Below are 7,247 nucleotides of genomic sequence, written 5' to 3' on the forward strand. Positions count from 1 at the left end.
GCTGCCTCCCCGGCGTGGCCTTGGAGAGCCCGCTGACTGCCTCCCGGGGCCGCGGCCCGGCCCCACTCCCCCGGGTGCTTAGGGGCAGGGAGGCGTCTGCTTGCTCGGTGTGTTTGTGGTGTGTGGCTGGGGAGTTCGAAAAAAAAAATATTTTCGGCTCTGTTGGTGCAGGCCAGCGGGTGGTGGACTGCTGTCTCTATTCGCTGTCGGTTGTAATACTTCGAAGAGGTATTTCTACGTGGGTATGCAGTTGGCATGGGCATTTCCAGAGATTGCATTGGCCCCTGAAAGAGAATGAGTATTTTTCAAAAGTTATTTGAGTTCTTACAGTGTTAGTTGGACTCTTACATTGCGTTGTCTTAAAGACATTGCGATTATAAAACAAAAAGCCTTAGGATTTTTTGTGTGCCACGTCCTGACACAGATTGTTTTATGTGAGCTTCCAAATACTATGTGGGACCAGTATATAGTGAGGGCAGATAAGAGATCATTGCATATGGCATGACTTTTTGATACTTGTGCAGTTGCAGAAAAGTGCAGAAATGCATGTCTGCTTAAGTTTGAGCTTGAACTGCTCCCGGTGTTCTCTGTAGTATAAGTGTGGTCATTGTAGTTTATTTTGCATCATGTTGTTAAGTTTGTTTAGGATCCTGGGTCATAGTCTTGAGTGTCTATCTCCAGAGGTTGCCCTTACCCAAAACAGCTGCAGTTCTTGGGATCCAGGATGAGAGGCTTGTGCATTTTTTTTAGGTCCGTATTTGGTGATTCTGGGAAGGGAGGGTGAGAGGTCCCTCTTTGCAAATCCTTTGCAAAAACGTTAATAGTGTTTACTGTGGCTGAATGTAAAATAACCCATTTCTATCAATTCAATAAAAACTAGTTGATAGCACAATATCATTCTTACACTTTAGCCTTTCATACCATTCAGGGTTCTAGTAATTTCCATTTACTTTGCAATAATTAGTTAAAATGATCTTTTAGTTGTTACTCTGATTACTTTTTAAACTCAGGTAATGTATACCTACCTAAGTATTATTTTTAGTAGGACTGTTATGTTAAACTATTATGCATCAAAGGTTTGACACCCACTATAAAAGAAAATCTCTAACATGCACACATACCAACAAAAGTTTATGGAATGATGTCTATTACTTTTTGATCTCTTCTGTTCATTTTCATTAATAAAATACTTGTTAGGGTTCAGAGAATTATTTAATGGGTACTATTGAATTTTGACCCACACATGGAAAAGAATTAGCTTTTCTGTAGTTCCCGCACTCCCTTTTTTACTGGGGATTGAACCCAGGTCCTTGTGTATGCTAGGCAAGTGCTCTACCACTGAGTTGCTTCTCCAGCCAGCTCCCCTCCCCCACTTCTATCTCACCTTTCCTCCCACTCTCTTTTCCCCTCCCCTCCCCTTTTTTTGGTACCAAGGATTGAACCCAGGGCCACTTAACAGCTGAGCCACATCTCCAGCCCTTTTTCTTTTTAATTTTGAGACAGAGGTCTTGCTAAGTTGCTTATGGCCTCATTAAGTTGCTGAGGCAAACTTTGAACTTGTGATCCTCCTGCCTCAGTCTCCTGAGTTACTAGGATTATACACGTGGGCACCACTATCCCAGCTTCCAGACCTCTGTTAAGCTTTTAAATTTCTTCACAAGTTGTGTCTTAATCATGGACTAAACATGTTTTCGGTACTTGTGATAGAAGATCTTAATGTAATTCTCATAGGCCCTGAATTGTTTCCCCACAGAGGACGAGTTTCTGGGTACCTTGTCATGGTGCAAAAACAGGCACTCAGAACAATATTAGCAGGTAACAGCTAGTGGGTCCCAGCCCTGTGTTTCTCAGAGAGGAGCATCTGCATTCCATAGAGAGTCACCAGACCAGAAGGTGGAGAAAGTCTGTCTTCCTCCTTAGGAGGAACTGGTGTACAAAGCTTGGGGGAACACAGGTTTCAGAAGATTGAGCCCTGTGCAACCTTTTAGGGCACCCACCTCTTAGGATTTTTGTGAGAATTAAACAAATCAATGCAGAGGAAGTGCTTAAAACAGTGCTTGTTGACCCACAGTAAATGCTGTGTTTTCACGGATGTCATTTTTCAGGAGGTTGGGTTGGACTTTTAGCGATTCTGCTGCAAGATGCTATTGATCGAGCTTTTTCCATTTGTGAAATGGAGAAATAGTACATGTGAAATAAAAATGTTGGATGAGCTGCTGAGGATACAGCCCAGTGGTAAGAGGGTCTGCCTAGCATGTTCAAGTCCCTGGGTTCAATCCCCAGCACCACAAAAAAAAAAAAAAAAAAAAAGAGAGAGAAAAGCAATATTGGGCATGGGTCTCGGACTAGGTCTTCTGTAACAACCTTGTGTGGTCATCTGCTCTATCCTAATTGTGAAAGGCTAGCCCTGAGATGAATAATTGGTAGGTGAAACATATCATGAATAGCCCTAATTATTTTGCATTTCTATTTTAATGTGTGATTTTCATAATGCTCATGATGTATTAAGTGAAAAACTTAAAAGAGTAGTATTTGTGAGGCCTGTGTGTGTCCATCTTGGCATAGGAAGGTCTTACAGGGTGTTTGCATATCAGACACTTCATGATGGGCATTTGAAGGCCTTAATGTTCCCTTTTTCATATGCTTCAAGCTTTAAAACTTTTCACAATCTGATATTACAAACATTTTTCTTTTTTTTCAAATAAAACTATGCTATTTCCATCTTTTGGTAGTTAAACATTTAGTTTTATTATGTACAATATACAAATAATAGCATTAGAATTTTGTTTTCTAAATAAGTGTCCAAAATTAAGTGTCATACATGTATTATTTACAAAAAATAGAATTCCTCTATTATGGAAGTTGATCTGTGTCACTTGTTGGAATATTAAATTACATTTGATTTGTACTCACGGAGGACTGGAGTGGAAATTTGGGGCTATTTTTGTAGTCCTGTTAGAGATTTATAAAAGTATGCCATTTGGGGTAGGATAGGGGTCAAAATATATTTTTAAATTGATATTAACATTGTAAAGTCAGAGAAACCCTCTTGTAGTGTAGGTAAGGTAATAATAGTTGAGTTGAGGCATTGGTAATAGTCCTTTTTCAAGGCTGAAAAGGGGACAAGGAAGAGTTTGGTTAATAATGTTGAAGGCCACCTCAATAATGTTGAGGTTAGGTGGTGTGGTTGCTGTACAAACAGCCCTAGTGGGATTATGGATGTATGGAATAGATACTTGGGGGTCTTCCCTGTCTGGTAGAAATTGCTACCATGATGAAGTGAGGTTCCTCTTATATTTGCTTTAAGAAACTCTGTAATTCACAGAAGTAAATTAAGTAAGAATCTAGAACTTCCAGACCTTTAGCTGTTTAGCTGGGTGTGGTGGTGTGTACCTGTAATCCCATCTCTTTGGGAGACAAAGGCAGGAGGGTTGCAAGTTTGAGGCCATCCTGGACAATTTAGCAAGACTCTTGTCTCAAAATAAAAAATAAGAAAAGGGCTGAGGATGCAGCTCAGTGGTAGAGAGGCCCTGAGTTCACTCTCTGGTACTGTGTGCACACCCCCCCCCCCCCACAAAAAAGATTAATGGTTTAGCATACGTTGTTACTATGTAAGTTTTAGAAATGATGCAGCTCATCACAAACCCCCTCTGAGATTTAGTGTTGCTATATATATGTAGACGTGTGTAATGAATATATCAGGGTACAGTGAGTGTCTCCTTATACCCCAGAATGTGTTCTCCTTTTCATAGTCATTCCTACTACCATTCTAATCTGTATCTTTTTGATGTATTTTACTGGTATTTCATAGAGAAGGACTTTGTGCTGGGGCTCTTTGGCTAGGTGTTATATTTGAGGTGCTTTTGGGTTGATGTAGCATTTGATTGTTCTTTTTCATGGCATATATGTTTCCATTGTGTGACACTTTATATGTTCTAATATTGATGGATATTTGTTTTTTTTTCTTTTTAAGGCTGATATGAATTGGAGCTGATAAGCATGTCTTTTGGTGGGCATGAACACTCCTGAGAGTTGGTGTATGTACTTGGCAGATGAATCGCTGAGTATTTGTATGATTCAACTTGAATAGATTTAGCCAGTTTTCCTAAGTGGTACTGTTGCATGCTTATCATTAGAAATTAGCATATAATGAAATTGATTTTTTTCCCCCAGTACTGGGGATTGAACCTAGGCAGTGCTTTGTCACTGAACTGTATGCGTGTAGTCCTTTTAATTTTTTTAAAATATTTTTTTTAGTTTTAGATGAACACAATACCTTTATTTGTTTATTTTTATGTGGTACGGGGGATCGAACCCATGCCTCACGCATCCTAGGCAAGCTCTCTCCACTGAGCCACAACCCCAGCCATATTTATTTTTTTTAATATATATATATATATATATATATTTTTTTTTTTAAATATTTATTTTTTAGTTTTTTATGTGGACACAATAGCTTTATTTTATTTTTATGTGGTGTTGAGGATCGAACCCAGCCACCCCCACATGCCAGGCGAGCGCACTACCATTTGAGCCACATCCCCAGCCCTTAATATTTTTTATAGTTGGAGCACATGCCTTTATTTAGTTTATTTATTCATATGTGGTGCTGAGAATTGAACCCAGTGCCTCGCATGTGCTATGCAAGCATTCTACCCCTGAGCCAGCCACAACCCCAGGCGCCCCCCCCGCCCCTCCATTTTTATTTTGAGACAGGTTTAGGCTAAGTTCGCTGAGGCAATCCTCCTGCCTCAGCTTCCCAGGTAGCTGGAATTATAGGTATGAGCCACCATGCCTGTTTTTTTGGGGGGTTTGTTTTTGGTACTGGAGATTGGATCCAGAGGCACTTTACCACTGCACACATCCCCAGCCCTTTTAATTTTTTATTTTGAGATAGGATCTTAGTAAATTGCTTAGGGCCTTGGTAAATTGCTTAGGCTGGCCTTGAATTTGGCATCCTCCTGCCTCAGACTGAGGAGTCCCAGCTATGTGGGGTACCTCAGAGGCTGATCTGCTGGCAATACAGCATGTGCTGTGAGGTGGCTTTTGTTTGTTTTTTGTGTTAACCCTCACTGTGTTAACCCTGGCTGGTCTTAACTAGGACACAAGTGGTTCTCCCACCTCAGCCTCCCAAGTAGTTGGGACTATAGTAGGTGCTCACAGTCATGCCCAGCTTTGATTTTTTTTTTTTTTTTTTAAAGAGAGAGGGAGAGAGAGAATTTTTAATATTGATTTATCTTTTAGTTTTCGGCGGACACAACATCTTTGTTTGTATGTGGTGCTGAGGATCGAACCCGGGCCGCATGCATGCCAGGCGAGCGTGCTACCGCTTGAGCCACATCCCCAGCTTTGATTTTTTAAAAGTGCTATTACTTGGATTTTGGTGATGGAAGGGTATTGCTGGGGATTGAACCCACAGTCTTGCTCATGGTAGGCAAATGCTCTACCATCGAGCTACACTCCAACCTGTTATTTGAATTTTAGCACAGATGTAGTCCCATGTAATCACTGTCATAATTGGATACAATATAGTTTCATTATCCACAAATCTGCCTCATGTTATCCCTGTGCAGTCATACTCTCCCTAATTCCTTTTGTTTTCTTTGGATACTGGGAATTGAACTCAACCACTGAGCCACATCTCCAGCCCTATTTTGTATTTTATTTAGAGACAGGGTCTCACTGAGTTTCTTAGCACCTCGCTTTTGCTGAGGTTGGCTTTGAATTCGCAGTCTTCCTGCCTCAGCCTCCCCAGCCTGGGATCTCTCCCTGATTCCTAAGCACTTTGTGACCACTACTCTGTTCCTTATATACTTTTAAATTTCAGGGAAGTCACGTAAATGTAGTCATATGATAGCAAAGTTTTGAGGCTACACTTTATTTTACCTAGTATAATACCAAGATTCATTCAAGTTGTTGCATATACCAGTAGTTCCTTTTTACCCTCACCAATCCTCTCTGCTGCGAATGGAACCCAGGGTCACAGGCATGCTAGTCAAGCATTCAGCCACTGAGCTGTATCCTCAGCCCTGTTCCTTTTCACTGCATAGTAGTCCATTGTATGGATGTACCACAGTTTATTAGTTGTTTCCTTGGTGGACATTGGGATGGTTTCTAGTTTTTCTTTTTTCTTGGATATGGAGTTGCTATAAACATTCATGTGGAGTTGGTGTGTGAAAGTAAATTTTAATTTCTCTATGATGCTAAGGGTTAGGAGCTGTGTCATATGTAACATAAAACAAACTGTTTTCCAGATAGGTGTATTATTTTGCCTACCCACCAGTAACGTGTGGGAGTTCAGTTGCTCTGCATCCTTGCTAGCAGTTGGAATTGCCAGTAGTTCTTTTTCTTTTTTTTTTTTTTTAACCATTTTAATAAATAGGTATGTAGTGGCATTGTGGTTTTAGTCTGTATTTCCCTACTGACTAATCATATTGAACACTTATCATCTGTTTATTTGCCATTCTTGTGTTCTCTTAGAAGAGGTATATATTCAAGATTGTGGGTTTCTTTCTTTTTTGGCCTGGGTGTGGTGGTGCATGCCTGTAATCCTAGAGACTTGGGAGGCTGCAATAGGAGGATCACAAGTTTGAGGTCAGCGTCAGCAATTTAGTGAGGTCCTCAGGGAACTTAGTGAGACTCTGTTTCAAAATAAAAAAAACAAGGGCTGGGGTTGTGGCTCAGTGGTAGAGCGTTTACCTCGCTTGTGTGAGGCACTGGGTTCAATTCTCAGCACCACATATAAATAAATGATTAAAATTCATCAACAAACTAAAAAAATATTTAAATAAATAAGAAGGACTGGGGTTGTAGCTCAATGGTTAAGCGCCTTGAGTTTAATCCCCAGTACCAAAAAAAAAAAAAAAAAAAAGATTGTTTGTTTTGTGTGTGCACTGAGAATTGAGCCCAGGGGCTCTACCACTTAGCTACACCCCCCAGACATTTTTATTTTTTTATTTTAAGAAAGGTATCTAAGTTGTGGAGGCTGGCCCTTGAACTTGTGATCCTTCTGCCTCAACCTCTCGAGTTGCTGGGATTACAGTTGTATGCCATACCTGGACAATTTACCATTTTGTTTTCTTTTATGAACTATGGTTTGGTGTCATGTCTAAGAACTTTGTTTCAGCTTCAAGTTATAGATATTTTTCCTTATATTCTAAAAATTTCATAGTTTTACATTTAGATCTGATTCATTTTGTGTAATTCCAGATAAGGTAGGAAGTTTGGGTAAAAGTTCCCTTTTCTTT

The sequence above is a fragment of the Marmota marmota genome, unplaced genomic scaffold, assembly GCF_001458135.2.
Source record: "Marmota marmota marmota unplaced genomic scaffold, marMar, whole genome shotgun sequence".
Taxonomy (NCBI): domain Eukaryota; kingdom Metazoa; phylum Chordata; class Mammalia; order Rodentia; family Sciuridae; genus Marmota; species Marmota marmota.